Here is a 17,881-nt window from a genome sequence, read left to right as displayed (position 1 = left end):
CAGTCTCCCCAGAGGGGATGGCCACATAGCAATCCCTTCTCCTCCATTCTCCTCTTGGGATCTTGGGCATGCGCTCACAAGCACCTGGTGTGATTTTGAAGCTCCCAAACCTGGAACTCAAACCACAGTTGACCATGTAGGAGTCCAGCAAAGTAACTGCTATGCCATCTGCTGGTCCCAAGTATCTTATTTTTAGAGAGAGAGAGATTTTTTGCTATAGGGTTTGTGCATTCACCAGAGAGAGGGGATGGCCATGCCACAGTCTCTTCTTCTCTATTCTCGGGATTTAGGGCACGCATGCACACACACCCAGTGTGAGTTTTAAGCCACTGTGTCTGGGACTCAAACCATGATCAACTAAGTAGGAGTCCAGTTACATAACCATTACTCCATCTGCTGATCCCCTGAGTAGCTCTTTTGATCTTTATTCCTTTTTTTTTTCTTTTTTTTGAGAAGTTTTTGCTATAGGGAGCGTGTACTTGCCAAAAAGAGACAGAGAGACAGAAAGTGAGGAGAAATCACCCCCCTAGGGGGGATGGCCATGCCACAATCCCTTCTCCTCCATTCTCCTCTCGGGATCTTGGGCACGCACACACACACGCCCGGCGTGAGCTTAAGCTACTGGGTCTGGGACTTGAACTGCGGTTGACTATGTGGGAGTTCATTGACATAGCCATTTTGCTAACTGCTGGTCCCTTGATCTTTACAATATACAATTGGTAATATTTTAAATCCCGTTTTACAGTTAGTAAAATTTATGGAATTAGCATAACTACATATGTAAGAGATAAGTGTTGAGAATCTCTAATCTGACAGTCTAAAATTCAAAATGTTCAAATATTCAAAAATTTTTAAGAGCTGACATGAAGTCACAAGAAAATTACACACCTGACCCTCATGTGAAAGGCTGTAGTCAAAATGGTGCAATACAAAAGTTGTATCAAATTATCTTCAGATTATGTATCCAGGTATATAGGAAAATAAATGAATTTTATGTCTAGGTTTGGGTCCAATCCTCAAGATAGCTCATTATGTATAAGCAAATAGTCTCAAAACAAACAAACAAAGCCCAAAATAGGAAACACTTCTCACCCTAAGCATTTTGAATAAAGGTTATTCAACCAATTCTACCACTTACACATTAATTGGTTATTTTCTTTTCTATTCTTTGTCCTATTTACTAATTTTTTGGTTGCTGAGAATTTAAAAAGTTACCACTTCTCCGGTAAAGATTCATTGTTCTATATGCAAAATAACAAACACTGGAACTAGTTTCAAACTCTTCTAATTAATTAGTAACAGTTCTATGACTATGCTCATAAGTAAACAATCAAAACTGGTTTTAAAGCTCTCTAATTTATCAATGACAACTAACTTCAGTGAACACTCTAAAAGCTAAATAGAACAGACTCATGATTTGAAAGCCAGCCAATTGGCCAGAGATTCATTACAGCCAACGTGTTTGTAAGCTTCATTCCAACTTTCTTATAACTCCATAACCAACAAAAAACAAGCCTCATTGGTCAACACAAACTACTCTTCCAAGTCATATCTCAACCCACTCCTGTCTCTATAAGCAACACAACCAAACTTTTTTTTTCTTTTTTATATCAATTTCTAGTGGGTATGTGTGCTTGCTGGAGAGATAGTAAGAGACAGAAAAAGTGAGAGAGAGAAAGTACCTCCTCTCCCCACCTTGGGGCATAATCATGTAGCAATTCTTTATCTTCCATTTTTCCATCCTCTTGGGATTTAGAATATGCATGCACACACACAAACATGTGTATTTTACGAGCCACCAAAGCCAGGATTTGCCTGTGGTCAGCCATGTGGAATCTGGATTCCTGGGCATAGCACTTATCCACTGCAGTATAGCGCTGGCCCGCAACAAAAACACTTCATGAAAACTGGAAATAAACTCAGCAACTGGATTTGCTCAATGAATGTAACTCTGACTAGTAGAATTCTTTCAAATTTAAATAACTTTACTATCCATCCAGCTTTTGGGGTTTAGATATTGACCGGTGTCCTCATCCTTTAGCCACAATTATGGGTGTATTAGTTTGCTAGGACTGCCATAACAAAGTGCCAAAGACAGGGTGCCTTAAACCAGCAGTCCTCAACCTACTCAGCACCAGGTACCAGCCTCCTGGAAAACAGTCTCTCCACAGGCGGAGGAAGAGAGTGGGGTTGGTCCCAAAATGACCCAAGCACACCACTCGGCCATGCACCCCATTTCTACCACTACCATACTGCAATATACGATGGAACAATCACACAACAGTAGGGTTTGTGGCCCCATGAGAATCCAATACTGCTGCTTATTCAACAGGAGGAGTAACCCAGGCAGCAATGCAAGGGATAGGGAGCAGCTGCAAACATAAAGCCTCTCTTGATTATTGGCTGCCCACCCTACATCAGGGACCTCTGCCTTAAACAACAGAAATTCATCCCTTCACAGTTCTGGAGCCTAGGAGTCCAAGATCAAGGTGTCCACCATTAGTTTCATTGTGGAGCCTTCCTTCTTAGCCTGTAGATAGCTGTCTGTATCTTCACACGGTCTTTGCCCTGTTATCTGTTCTTATACAGACACCAGTCAAAATAGAGCAAGGCCTACACTAATGACCTCATTTTGTCTTAATTATTCATTTACAGACTTTTTGTTTAAATACAGTCGTTTTCTGAGGTACTGGAGATGAGAACATCAACATTTGAATTTGGGTGTTGGAGGGACACAATTCAACCTATAACAAAGAGCTAGAGATTTCTTTACTCCACCATTTATAAAATACCTTAGGAATGCAATAGCCATTGGTGCATTAGTCATTTGCAAAGGTTACCGATGACAATATAGTATTTAATGTATTGTACATAGAAATTACACAAATTGACTGACATACAAGCAGTTCCAAAATGAAAAGCTGTGCTTTTTCTTCTATTTTTTTTTTTTTTTGGAGAGGTTTTTGCTATAGGGCACATGCACTTACCAGAAAGACAGAGAGAAACAGAGAGGCAGAGAGTGAGAAATCACCCCCCTAGGGGGGAATGACACTCTGCAATCCCTTCTCATCCATTCTCCTCTCAGAATCTTGGGCACACATGCATACGCACCTGCCGTGAGTTTAAGCCACAAGGTCCGGGACTCAAACTGCAGTCGACTACATGGGAGTCTAGCAACATAGCCATTACGCCAACTGCTGGTCCCAAAAAAGCTGTGCATTTTATGTCATACCTAAATACATATCTAAACAAGCTTGAATGTTATGCATGCATATAATACAAACCACTTAGGTTTGAATTTATTTACTTGTTTATTTTAGAGGTTTTTCCCTTAGGGCTCATGCACCTGCCAGAGAGAGACAGAGACAGAGACAGTGAGAGGGAAAGTGAGAAATCACCCCAAGGGGGAATGGCTATGCTGCAATACTTTATCTCCCATTCTGCTAGGATCTTAGGCATATACAAACACACACATGCCCTGTGTAAGTTTCAAGCCACTGGGTTTGGGACTCAAACCACAGACGAGTCCAGTGACATAATTGCTATGCCATCGGCTGGTTTCTTAAGACTGAATTTAAATTTTGTGGCTTACTGTGTCCTTAGAACATTATGAGTCTCATTTTTTTCATATGTTTAATAGGAATAATAATATCTACATGATTAGGCCATTAATTCATATAAAGTGCTTTGATTGTTGCCAGGGACACAGTAAGTGCTAAATAAATGTTAAATGTTACATAGTCACAATATGCAGACTGCAAGCTCTATGACGGCAGGAATAACATCTGTTATTTTCATCATTGCATACAATGGCAATAACCTGGCTCATGAAAGGTATTTGGTAATTATTTTTAAATTAATACAAACTACCTATCTGACCCTCTCCCTGCCAACCCATCCCCTGCACACTCACACAGGCTGATCCCAGGAAAGATAATAAGTTTGATGAGATTAGTCTCCAACTTTTGTTTCTTTACTCAGTGACCTTTGCTTTTCCTTTTTATTTTTTTTAGTTTTGCACATAAGGCGTGTGTGTTCATCAGAGTGACAGAAAATAAGAAATTGCCCCCCAGGGGGGATGGCCAAACCACAATCCCTTTTCCTCCATTCTCCTCTCAGGATTCTGGATACACATGCACACAACCCAGCATGAGTTTGAAGTTGCCAGGTTTGGGAATCAAACGGTAGTTAAGCACATGGGAATCCATTGCCTTAACTACTACATCACCTGCTGGCCCCAACCTCTGCTTTTTTCAAGGCAATTTAAGCAAAAGAGTTAACCTCTCAGGATTTTTGATTTTATAAATGAACTTTTATGGGGAGTAGCTCTAGGAAATGGTGCCCTAAAATAGAATTTTCCACCCAGTTGACAACTGCACAGGATAAAGTTTCAAGCACTGTTTTTTCTGTCCGCGACACTGCCTGTACTTTGCCACTTTCAGCACACCTGCCCAGCCCTCGGGTCACACTGTGGAGGCACCATCTCCTCATAGGATCACTCCTACATATACTTGAGAAACTAATTTCATATAGTGGTAAAATACATTAAAAGAAAATGTCTCTAAATAAAACACATTGGAGTTAAATGGAAATTAAATTTTACAATTGTGTCCTATATATTTTTTAGTTCAGATTCTATCACCAATGAAAAGTATTGCTAAAGAAGAAAAAGCCAATGGTATCCAAGAGTGAACAGAATTAAAGTTTATATCAGCTTGTGAGAAAAACATACCCCTACTTAGTATGATTATTAAGAGTATTTTAGTTTATTTACTTGTTTCTTCCATGGGTGAATGAGACAAAGGGTGGGAGATAGAGACAGAGATGCACCTATAACAGGGTTATAATTCTGCAATCACGGGGCTCCAGCCTCACCCAGCCCAGCTCATGTACGCTCAGCGTAGTTAGGGACATCCTCAGACATGAACCCAGAATTTCTCACGTAGTTTACCTTCTCAGAACGTCGCCTTTTACCATGAACCACCTTCTGGTCATGACTCCTCTACTTATTCCCACTTAGATCCAGCTCTTCTGTATTAGAGCTATTACCTTGTTGTCGAGTTTAAAAATTCTCAAAAGAGGGACCAGCAGTTGGTGTAATGGCTATGTCACTGGATTCCCATGTACTCGACAGCAGTTTGAGTCCTGGACCTGGTAGCTTAAACTCATGCTGGGTCCGTGTGTGTGCATGCCCAAGATCCTGAGAGGAGAATGGAGGAGAAGAGATTGCGGCGTGGCCATCTTCCCTGGGGGGTGATTTCTCACTTTCTGTCTCTCTGTCTCTCTCTGTCTGTCTGGTGAGTGCGCACACCCTATAGCAAAATCCTCTCCAAAGAAAAAAATTCTCAAAGGAATTTTATGAAGATACTTTGTTTTGTTTTGTTTTTAATTTCCAGAAGGCACACAAACTTGCTAAAGAGAGACAGAATGACTGAGAGAAGGAAAACATCTCCCAGTGAGTTAGAATTATGCCTCAATCCCTTCTCCAGTTTTTATCTTGTCAGGATTTTGAGCAGTTACGTACATGTGCCCAGTGTATTTTTCAAGCTGCTGGGGCTGGGATTTGAATCATAGTTGGCCATGTGGGATCTAGCTCCCTTAACTACTAGGCTACAGGGCCATTCCTGAAGACCCCTTTTTAATTGAACAAGAGTAAATATTTTAAGATAATAGAGTACATTTATATAACAAATTTAATGCAAATTTTAAAGAATTTTAACCTTACTTGTTTACCACTTGTTAAAGAAAAATATGTTCCATTACCATTTCTGAAATAGTCCCACTGGCTTATAAATTAGAAATAGAGTAATCATTAACAGGGCTCCTAGTTTGTGTTATTTCATGTAAATAACTAACCATGTCTGTGAAAGATTGATTGCAGCTTTTAAAACGTTTGCTGAATCCATGTGTAATTAAGATGAGTTAAATATGCAAATCAAGCCTAATTAGCTTCATTTATTAATGTTCGTTTGTCTTGCCTCTACAAAATTTCTACTGGGGATCTGTTTTAAAAAGCATATAGATTTTCTTTTTTCTTTTTGTTTTTTTTTTAATTTCTCTGTTCTATGGCAAATTGCTGAAGAAATATGCTGCTTTTCAAAGGAGAAAAAGCTTTCATGCAGTTCTTCATGTGCGTTTTAAAACAATGCTCTAAGTAGCATGAAAACTGACTAAAAGTTTATATATATATATATATGTATTTTTTTCAACCACCTTACGTTAGACTACATTTAATTAATTCCATCTCATCCAAGCAGCAGGCCCTCTGGGAATTTCTTTTGATGAAAATGAGTCTTTTGTCACAATATGTCTCACACGGTGATTGAGTAAAACAGGGGAGGGCAGGCAGTGTCCAATGAACCGAAGTTGTCTGCAGAAGTGCGGGTTCCTTGACAAAATACACACACTGTTTTGCATTAACAAAACAAATCTCTCTATGGAAAGCCACCAGCCTCATGAAATTCAAGTGGAAAACATCAAGTGTCGGGGCCTTTACAAGAAACGCCACTGTTGGAAACAATGCAAAGGAAATGCAGTGTAAGGTCAGAGAAAAATACTAGCAAAAAACAATATTAGAATCAGAAACAGTTAGTTTTGCTTATCAGGAAAGGGGGGAAAAATCACATCTAGAAGGCAAATACATTCAGAGATTTCAGCACTTCTCTTTCTGACATCTATTTAATTATGTCTTCTCACTACTAGGACCCACAATTACAGTTCCCCAAACTCAAAAAATTGTTTTACATTGTTATTGACTTTATTGCCTACTTAACAGTTTACTGTTATTGTTTTTTTTTTTTTTTTGGAATTTTTTTTTTTTTCTTATTGGGCGTGTGAGCTCACCAGAAAGACAGAGACAGTCAGAAAGTGAGAAATCACTTCCAGGAGGGATGGCCATGCTGCAATCCCTTCTCCTCCATTCTCCTCTCAGGATCTTGGGCATGAATGCACATGTGCCTGGCATGAGTTTAAGCCACCGGGTCCGGGACTTGAACTGCAGTCGACTATGTGGGAGTCCAGCGACATAGCCATTATGCTAACTGCTGGTCCCTGACTGTTATTGTTTTTAATGAAGATTTGTTTTTCCCCAGTAGAAAACAAGTCCTTTCCTAAGGTGGCTAAGGGTGTGTGTGTGTGTGTGTGTGTGTGTGTGTGTGTGTGTATGTGTATTATTGTGGCTAAAATAAATATAACATGAGATCTAGTGTCTTAAGCTGTGTGGTATGCAAAGTATCTTCAAAAAGGTCAAGGAAAATGTGTATTATGAAAAAGTCTACATGGATTTAAAATTTTTTTGTGCCAAAATAAACTCATATTTTAATTCCATGTTTCCACAAACTTTTAAAATTCCACTCATATTTTTTATTAGATATAAGTGCAATGCTGTACAACAGCTCTTCAACATTGCTTTATCTTGCATAGCTGAGGCTGCATACACAGTAAGGGGTAATGCTTTCTTGTTGTTAGAAGGCATGTGCACTCTCCAGAGTCAGAGAAGGAGAGAGCGAGAAAGACATTGAAAGTATCCCCCAGTAGGGCATTGTCATGGTGCAATCTTTTCTCCTCTATTCCTTCTTCCTGTCAGGATACTGGGCATGCACACACATATGCACGAACCCAGTGTATTTTTTTTCAAGATTCTCGGCCTGGGACTTAGCCCACAGTTAGCCGTGTGGGATCAGGCACTCCATGCACAGCGTTTGATAATTTTGGTACAGGGCCAACCCAAGAGATTATAATTTTTATGACAGTACTTCCAAATTATGAAGACAATATGAGTTTTCAATTTTTTTTCCTGTAAGAATATGAATTTTTAAGATCATTGATAAAAAGATAAATTCAGAAAGAAAAAATTCTAGGGGCCAGCAGGTGGTATAATGGTTAAGGCACTGGACTACCACGTGGCCAACTGCACTTTGAGTCCTGGATCCAGTAGCTTGAAACTCACATTGGGTATGTGGCGTGGGTGCCCAAAATCCCAGGAGGAGAGTGGAGGTGAGGGAATTGAGGTATGGCCATCCCCCCAGGGAGGTGATTTCTCACTTTCTGTTGCTCTGTCTCTCTCTGGGGAGTGCACACGCTCTATACAAAAATCTCTCAAAAAAGAAAGGAAATTCCACAAATATAAAATATCAACAGTTTTATAATAGATGTCTTTCCTTCACACGATAAATACTTACTTAAAATCTACTAGGTGCTAACCATTCTACTATAATGATTAAATGTTTTAGTTATAAGTTTTAGCTAAGCCCAGAAATGATGGAATCTACATTCTAAAGTATGGAAAACACACGTGATTTTTTTGGTTCCTTTATTCATGACAGAGTACACGTGTGTACACAGGAGAGTAACCCCATCCTATCGGGTCTGGTCCCACAGTGATTCCCGTCCTCCAGCTCATTGGATCCTGGGGACTTGCATGCATGATCAATGTGTTTTCAAGCTGAAAAAACTAACTATAGTTACCCTGTGGGATCTGGCTTCTCTTAATTACTGCTGCACCACAGAGTCAGCCCTATGTGTGATACATTTTAAGCTCCTCATCTCTGTGGACAATATAAGTGTCAATAGTTGAATTGAAGAAAGAAGTTTTCTGAATAGGGTTTCTGTGTGTGAGCTTTCTCTGCTGGATGCCTATGAGCTAGGAAAGGAAACAACCTGCCAGAGAGAGACACAATTGGCAAGAGGTGAACTACACAGGTGAGCACCCAGCAATGTGGGGATTTTGAGAAACCTGTGAAGAGGTAGCTTTAAACACTGATCACTTCAGAAAGTGCCAAACTAAGTCTCCGTACTAAAAACTTGAAGCTCCTTCTACCTCACTGTCCTCTCCACACGCCAACATCCCTGATGAATCTGAAACCATCATTAGACAAATAAAAGAATCTAGAAAGTCTTGAAACAGTTCTCCTTTAGGTCCCAACAATTCACGTCCCCCCACCTCTAATCCCTTCCTGAGTCCTCTTAAAAGTCTCATCCAATTATAGCATGTTCATGAAGCCCAGAACGTATCTAAATAAGGTCCGTGTACAGATGATTTACCCAGCCGTATCTTAAGCACAGCCCCTCAAGTTTAGTTCCTCCTTATATATAGTTCTGAGAAACTAAGAGACAAGTTATCTACCCCCATATACCCACTATACATTGGTGGGAGAGGCATAGAATAACCACTGTACCATTTCTGTCCTAAAAAGGTAGAAAATGAAGGCAAAAAGGAGACATTAGTCCATAATGATTCTAAGATTTAGTCATACAAATTGTTCTGTGATTAAGTCTCAAGGCCTGAGAAAAATTCTTGATGACTTTCAGTTGAGCTCTATTATAAATAAGAAGTAAAACATGCCCTGGGAGCAGATGGCAGTTATTATCAATTTTTTAGATGCATAAGAACCAAGCAGAAAGCTTGTTTGAAATGCACATTTTTACATAATAAGATTCTTATAAAAAGCTTAACTTAAAGAATTTCTGAATGAGTATGTACAAAGTTCAGGGATATATATGTATGGATATCTATCTATCTATCTATCTATATATCTAGAGAGAGATTTTTGCTATAGGGCACATGCACTCGCCAAAGAGAGTGATAGAAAATGAGGAATCATCCCCTCACCCCCCCTAGAGAGGATGACCACATTGTACTCCCTTCTCCTCTATTCTCCTCTCTGAATTTTGGGCACACATGCACACATGCTGGGCATGAGTTTTAGGCCGCTGGATCTGAGACTTGAACCACTGTCAACTACATGGGAATCCAACGATGTAACCATTACTCCATCTGCTGGTCCCAAAGGGATACATATTTTAATAAACAAGCCTCTGGTTTCTCATATGTACTTTGAAAAAGAACCTGATCTTGTCCAGTGCTTCTCAGATTCAACTGCTCATATAAATGACCTAGATTGATCATATTAAAATGCAGGCTCTTAGTCACTAGGTCTGGGTTAGGCCAATGATGTATTAGCAAACTTATTTTCTGAAACAGGATACCCTCCTTTGTTGCATTTGCCAACTTCCATGGTAAAGACTTCCTCTGTGGACAGTTCAACCAATTAGATGTCGCAGGAATCAGATTCGGGAAGAGCTACGTAAATTCAGTTGTCATGAAGCAGAGCAAGCCAACTCCAGCACCCCACTGCATGGAACCCACAATTCTGAATTTCTAAGAAGCTCCCAGGTGGTATGGATGCCACTGTTCCACAAATCATACTTTACATAATTAGGATTCAGTAGAAAATCATAGAAAGTCTCTTGGGGAAAGTGATATTTATGATGAGATATAGTCAGTAAAAGGTAACAGTTTTGCAAAACTATGGACTAAAGGACAAAGATGACTAGGGTGTAACTTCAGAGTATGCCTGTTTATCTATACATTATTTATGGACACTTTGGTGCTATAGTGTCAGGGTTAATTTGTTGAGATAGTGACCCTAGGTCTGCAAGGCCAGCTTTTCATAGAAAAAATGTGCTGAATCCTGCACTAGAGCATTAAATTAACATGACACCCTCTCAACATCTTCATGACTCTCTTACCACTATGCAGTGCTATATGACTTCAGAAAACATATCTATATACAAATATCAACCCACAGACACATCTGAACAAGTAGACACACACACAGATACATATATGTGAACACACAAAACATATACATATACACACATGCACAAATGCACATGCAACACCAATAAAGTAGATAATCCAGTGATTTTTAACTAAATGGAAATATATATTAGAATGATAAAGCATGAATATAGAAGAAATAAAAGCATATAGAAGAAAAAAAACAAATATTGCTATTGTAACAAATTAAAAAATCTACAGTAAATGGATTACTAAGAAAATACAAATAACAATTTATAATAATTTATGAGTCATTACATCGAGACTAAGGCAAAATGGAATCATATCATTGCAAAACAGAGAAGAGAAAAAATGTTATAATTAAGTATAAAAGTGTTAAACAGGTAGCTAAGAGTGTTAAAGAAGAACCCCAAAGAATCATAGAGGTAGTTAACTGCAGGAAGTAGCGATAACCCCTAAAACTGAGTGAAAATTCATTTATTGAACCTGGAAGACTTACAGGAAGGATTTAAACTCAGACCTCTAAGATGGGGTCCTGCTTGACTAGAGTTCATGTCTGTGATAGGATGCCACAGGCTGGTACTATGGACACTGGAAATTGATTCAGCGGCTGCTGGAGGAAGGGCCTGCTGCTGGGATGAAGCAGCAAGCCAGAGGAAGCCACAGGAAGCCTATAGGAAATAGATAATTAAACAAGAAGGACCATGTCTTACCTTCCTTCTCCAGCCTCTCAATCTCTCTTAACTTCCCCTAGGGGCAGAACTCAGCATGGAGTCCACTGGTGAACAGAAATGAGGACTGTAGGGTGTCATTCTCAGCATCACAGAACCAAGTTTAGGAGGGTGGTTTAGAGTTGACAGGCAGTAAATTAATAATTGGCAAAACTATACAGTGTGAATAGGCTAATTGCCAAAACTTAAAGGAAAGTTTTTCAGTGGCAAGAGTTACTATAAATAGGCAAATTTATTTGTCAAAAAACTGCAATGCAGACAACAAGGGATATAGATATGTATATATGATACATATATAATAAAAAGGTATTCCCACAGGAATATGGAACAAAGAATAGGAATAAACCATTCACATAAAAAGAAATACAAATGGGTAGTAAATTTATGAAGAGACTTTCAAACTCTCTAGTCAGTAAAATGCAAAATAAAATGACAACTCCCAGTTCACCTACTATTGGCAGGGATGTGGGGAAAAGGGTGCTTTTATTTAGTCATGGTAGAAATGTGAATTGTTACAGGCTTTTTGAAAGGCAATTTGACAACATCTATTAAAATAAAAAATAATGTGTTCCTTAACCTTGCATAAAAACAGAATGTTTAAATTTATATTTGAGTATGTTTTGCATTGTTTATGGTGGCAAAATCTCACAAAAAGAGACTGTAAATCAAGAAAATACTTTTGTCATAAACTCTTATTCCTGAAACTACTACATAGTAAATAAAATAATGAAATAGAATTCCATTAGTTGATTTTAAGTTATTCTTACCAGGTAAATTTGAAAGAGCAAAGGAAAATGCATAGTAGTTGTAATATAATCTTGCATGAAACAAACAAATAAGGAGGAAAGAGCTTTGTCCATATGCATCTCTGTGGGGGCTTTATTGTTGTTCTTTGAATTTTTTCTCTCCTTTCTATTGATTTTGGAGGTAAGGTTATATTAATCAGGAATATTCATAAGACATACTATGATCAGTTTGTTAATATGTATTATCTCTTAGAATGAGGATTGAATGGGTAAAGGAAGGAATATAGGGAGTTGGAGAACAAGAAATCTAAAGCATATATATTAGAAAAAAAAAGATGATACTTATATTCACACCATAAGAAAAATAAGTTATAGATTGACATACATGCTAAGAGTTTTATTAAAAAAAAATAAATATAGCAATGACAGCATATATTGAGTGTGCTTACAATATGCCAGGTGTGGTTTTAGCAGCAGTGTAACACATTACTGAATGTCTCTCTATACAGAGCAGGTAGGTAATGCAGTAATTACTATACACTGAGAAAGGGCCAATATAAAGTCATTGACCATCTGAGTTTCTGTTAGAATGCTGGCTCTGTTTTTAGACAGCTATGTTACCCTCCCAGCTTGGGGAAGTTGCTTAATACCTCTGTATTTCAGTTTTTCCATCTGTAAAATGGTGTAGTATTAGAAATTTTATTACAGTTGTTGGGGCAATACATGAAATAATAATATAAAGTGCTCAGAGCAATTTTTTGTGTGTAGTTAAGTACTCAGGAAACTCATTATCATAAGATCAAGAAGAAAAGCATGGAAAGATTTATACATGGATATTACTTAACACTGGTTAACTCAGTGTGATTCAAGTTCGGGGAGAAGGAGAGAGATACTTAATTTTTAAAAAATAATTATTTTATTTAACTTTATTTGTTTATTTATTTATTTTTAATTTAACTAGAGAGGGACAGGGACAGAGTAAGAATGAGAGAGAAAGGGAGAGTGAGAAAGCAAGTCACCAGGTCTGGGACTCGAACCATGGTCAGCCATGTGGGAGTTCGGCAACCATAACCACCATACCACCTGCTAGCCCCAACTTAAATTGTTTTTCTTCTGTCTCCCTGATTTTCTGTTTCTACTCTTTCTCATACATGAAACAAATTTAGCTGTAGCCAACATTTTAAAAATTATTTAATTTAATTATTATTATTATTATTATTATTGTTATTAATTTGCTATATGGCACATGTGCTCACCAGAAAAAGGAGAGAGAATGAGAGAGAGAAAGAGTGGGAAAGTAAGAAAGCAAGCTGCCAGATCTGAGACTTGAACTGTGGCCAACCAAGTGGGAGTCCAGTGTTTTAACCACCATGCCACCTGCTGGCCCCAATGTAGCCAACATTTTCATGACCTAAAGACAAACTTAAACTCAGTAGGCAAAGCAAAAGTTACTGCCAAGTATCATAAGATTTTACATTATTAAGTTATCCTCATTTTTTGTTTATTCATTTATTCAACAAATATTTATAGAATGTATCCAATAAACTAATGTAGGTCCTGGGGATACAAAGGACTCAAAGACTAATGAAAGAGAGACAAACTTTGATAAATCTCCACAAATAATTACTATGATAAATACTAAAAAGTAAAGTCAGGATGTTAGGCACAATATCATCATATGGGTTTTGGAAATTAGGCAAAGCTTCATTAAGAAAACTGTATTTATGCTAAGATCCGAATAAGAATAAGCCAGGAAATGGTGGTCAAGGGACGCATTCAAGCATGAGCAATGGCTGATATAGAAGTCACATTGCCCAAATCCATTCTTCTTCTTTGATTGGTTGCTTGATTCTATTTTCTGCTCGGATCAGATCTTATCCCTCTCTTTTTCCTTTGGACCCTTGATACTGTCGAGACGTTAAGAGGTGTTCATAATAAAATAAAAAGAAGGTGGCTTCCTTAAATGTGAATCACCACATCGATAAAGCAAATGACAGAAACCATTTAATCATCTTATTTGATGTGGAAAAGGCATTCAACAAAATACAGCATCCATTTATGATAAAAAATGGCCAACAAATTATTTGTAAAAGAAATGGACCTCAACAGGAGGCCATATATAATGAATATATAACTAACACTGTACTAAATGGGGAAAAATTGAAATTCTTCTAAGAACTGGAATAAACAAAAATGTCTACTTTTGCCATTTATTCTATATAGTACTGGAAGTTCTAGTCAAAGAATAAAAATGCTATCAATTTTCATATGTTAAGTTTTGTATCCTATGAGATTGCTGATTTTGTTCCTGTTCTTCAGGTATTTTTAGAGTCTTTAGAGTTGTATATATAAGATCATATTATCTGCAAATAGGACTGTTTTTTATCATTCAGATGCCCTTTCTTAGTTTCTCCTGCCTTGTCACTCTAGAAAGAGAGAAAGGGCATTAGAATGGAAAAAAAGTCCTATTTGAATACAATATAATCTTATATTTACAACTCTAAAGACTCCAAAAACACCTTTAAAACTAGAACACATTCAGTAATCTCATATAATTCAAAACCAGCATATGAAAATTAATAGCATTTGTATACACTAACAATAAAATAGCTAAAAACAAACAAATTTTATAAAATGTCATTTATAGGGGTTAACAGGTGACATGGTGATTAGGCTGCTGGACTCCTCCCATGGCCTATAGCAGTTTGAGTCCCAGTTCTGGTTGGCTTGCTTTCTTACTTTCTCTCTCTCTACCTCTGTCTCTCTCTGATGAATGTATGTGCCCTGTAGCAATTTTTTAAAAAAAAATCATTTATAATAGGTACAAAGAAAATGAAGTACCTAGGAATAAATTTAACAAGAGTGAAAGATCTTTACATGAAAACTTTAAGCTACTGAAGAAAGAAATTGAAGACAAAGAAATGGAAACATATTGCATGTTCATGAATTGGAAAAATCAATAGTGTTAAAATGTCTATATTACCAAAAGTAATATACAGGTTAAATGCTATCAAAATACCAATGACATTCTGTACAGAAATAAAAACAAAATTGTATACAATCACGAAAGACCCTGGATCGCCCAAATAATTCTCAACAAAAAGAGAGAAACTAGAGGCATCATACTATCATATTTCAAAGCAAAGTATACAGCTATAGTAACAAAACTGCATGGTATTGGTAAAGGAACAGACTCAGAGACCTAGGGAAAAGAACAGAGGACCCATCCACATATGTCCACTCACTTAGTTTTTGAAAAAAATACCAAGAGCATTCACTGGGGGCAAGGCGGTCTCTTTGATAAGTGGTTCTGAGCATACTGGGCATCCACATGCAGAAGAACAAAGATAGGCGTATATCATTCACTAAATTAAAAAATCAACTCAAAATGGACCAAAGACTTACACATAAAAACCTAAAACAATGAGGGTACTAGAAGAAAACAAGGGAAACACCTTAGGACACTGATAATTTGTGAAGAGTTCATAAATAAAACCTTAAAAATGCAGACAACAAAAGCAAAAACAGACAAATGGCATCATATCCAACTATAAGGCTTCTTCACAACAAAGGAAACGATCAACACAGTGAAGAGGCTACTCACAAAATGGGAGTAAATTTTTGCATACTATCCAACTGACAAGGGATTAATAACCAGGATATACAAGAAACCCAAACAACACAATAGCAAAAAATGATAAAACAAAAACCCAGAGCCAAGTAACTCAGTTAAGAAATGGGCCAATGACCCGACTAAGTAGTTTTCAAAAGGAGACATACAAATGGCCAATGACCATATGAAATAATGCTCAACATCACTAATTATTACGGAAATGCAGCTCAAATTCACAATGATATCATCTCACCCCAGTTATAATAGCTATTATTAAACAAAACAGTAATGAACATTGGCAAGGATGCAGAGAAAGAGCACTTTGTTTCACTTCTGGTGGGAATGTAAATTAGTACAGCCATTATGGAAAACAGCATGGAGTATCTTCCAAAAACTAAAATGAAAACTCTCATATGATCTAGTAATTCTACTCCAGGTACATATCCAAGTGAACATAAATCAATATGTTGTGAAGGTAATTGCATTTCAATATTTATTGCACCATAATTCATAGTAGCCAAGATATGGGACCTAAGTATCCATCAATTGAGAAATGATAAGGAAAATATGATACATATATACAATGGAATACTATTTAGCCAGTAAAAAGGTTGGTATCCTGGGCCAGTCCCACAAGCAAGGGTTAAGCACAGTGCATAAGAAGTTGGATCCCACATAGCTAACTGCAGTTCAACTCCTGGCCCCAGAAGCTTAAAAACATGACAGATGTATGTGCATGTGTTTCCAGTATCCAGTCAATGAGGAGGAATTAAGGAAAAAGAATTTGGGGATTATCTTGCCCCTTTGTGGGTACTTTCTCTCTTTTTAGTAAGTGTATATGCCCTTCGGTAAACAAATAATTAACAAACACAAAGGCAAAAAAAAAAATTATTTGATGTTAAATGGGCAAGGCTGGAGGATATTTTATTAAGTGAAATTAGCCAAGTACAGAAAGAGAAATACCCTATGTTCTCCCTCATATGTGAAAATTGAAAAAGTGGTCTCATAGAGGTAGAGGAATAAAGAATGATCACTAGAGGGTGGGAAGGATGGTGGGGGAATTGAGATGGATAGAGAGATGTTAACTAACTGAAATAAAATTGCTGATAGGGGATGTAATGCCTAGTTTTATAATAGACAGTGGGGGAAATGTAGATGCCAGTAATTTGTTATATATTTCCAAGAAACTGTAACTAAAAGGGAGGATTTTCAATGTTCCCAACACAAGTAATAAAATATGACTAAGATAATGGTATACTAATTACCCTGAATGAATTTTTATACATAGTATTTTTATACTGTAAAGTCACAGTGTACCACCCAAATTATGTACAATTATATGTTAGTTAAAAATATTTAAAATAAGGCCTGCAGATGGCATGGAGGTTAAGACACACGCCAACTGCATGATTCCAGTCCCAGACTCTGCGGCTTGAAAATTACACCAGGGGCATGTGTGTGTATGCCCAAAGTCCCAACAGGAGAATGGATGATAAGAGATTGCAGCATGGCCATCTGCTCTGGGGGGTGAGTTCTCACTTTTTTTCTCTCTCTGTCTATCTCTGGTGAGTGCATGCACTCAATAGCAAACAAAATAAATGAAAAAACTAAAAATAAATAATTTACAAAAAAAAGAAGGTGTCTCTGACTTAACTAGACTAGATTTGATAATAACAGAGTTTATATTCTGGCAGTGGTTTCTCTTGAAAGTGTTTTTGAGCTTCTTAGAATTTAGGAAGAAATTAAGTAGTGCTGCTTTTTTACCTTTTTTTCTTTTAGTGTTTAAAATTATTGGGGCCAACAGGTGGTGTGCTGGTTGGGGTGTGGTACTCCCACGTGGCCAACCATGGTTCAAGTCCTGGAGCTGGCAACTTGCTTTCTCACTCTATGTCTCTCTCTCTCTGGTAAAATTCAGTAATAACAACAAAATCAATAAAATAAAATAATTATTTTAAAAAATTTTAAACTTATTTAAATTACTTTGAAAGTCTTTTAATCTCCCTTTTATTTTTGCTCTTTTTTTCTTCTTTCTCTTCCACTTCTTCATCCTTCTCCTTCTTCATTATCACATTTCAAATCTTTTGTTCTTTTTTTTTTTTTTGAGAGGTTTTTCACTATAGGGCACGTGCGCTCGCCAGACAGACAGAGAGAGACAGAGAGACAGAAAGCGAGAAATCACCCCCCAGGGGGGATGGCCACACCACAATCC

General features: G+C 37.4%; 1 protein-coding gene across 2 annotated transcripts in view; it reads right to left on the bottom strand.

Annotated features, from left to right (window-relative positions):
• The window catches only part of SPAG16 (sperm associated antigen 16), a 1,195,723-nt gene that overhangs the window by 364,432 nt on the left and 813,410 nt on the right, over positions 1–17,881 (bottom strand). The window lies entirely within an intron of this gene.

The sequence above is a fragment of the Tupaia chinensis genome, unplaced genomic scaffold, assembly GCF_000334495.1.
Source record: "Tupaia chinensis unplaced genomic scaffold, TupChi_1.0 Scaffold000018_1, whole genome shotgun sequence".
In the NCBI taxonomy this organism is placed as follows: domain Eukaryota; kingdom Metazoa; phylum Chordata; class Mammalia; order Scandentia; family Tupaiidae; genus Tupaia; species Tupaia belangeri.
The sequence above is the reverse complement of the archived record's forward strand: the minus strand, read 5'-3'. Positions and strand labels throughout refer to the sequence as shown.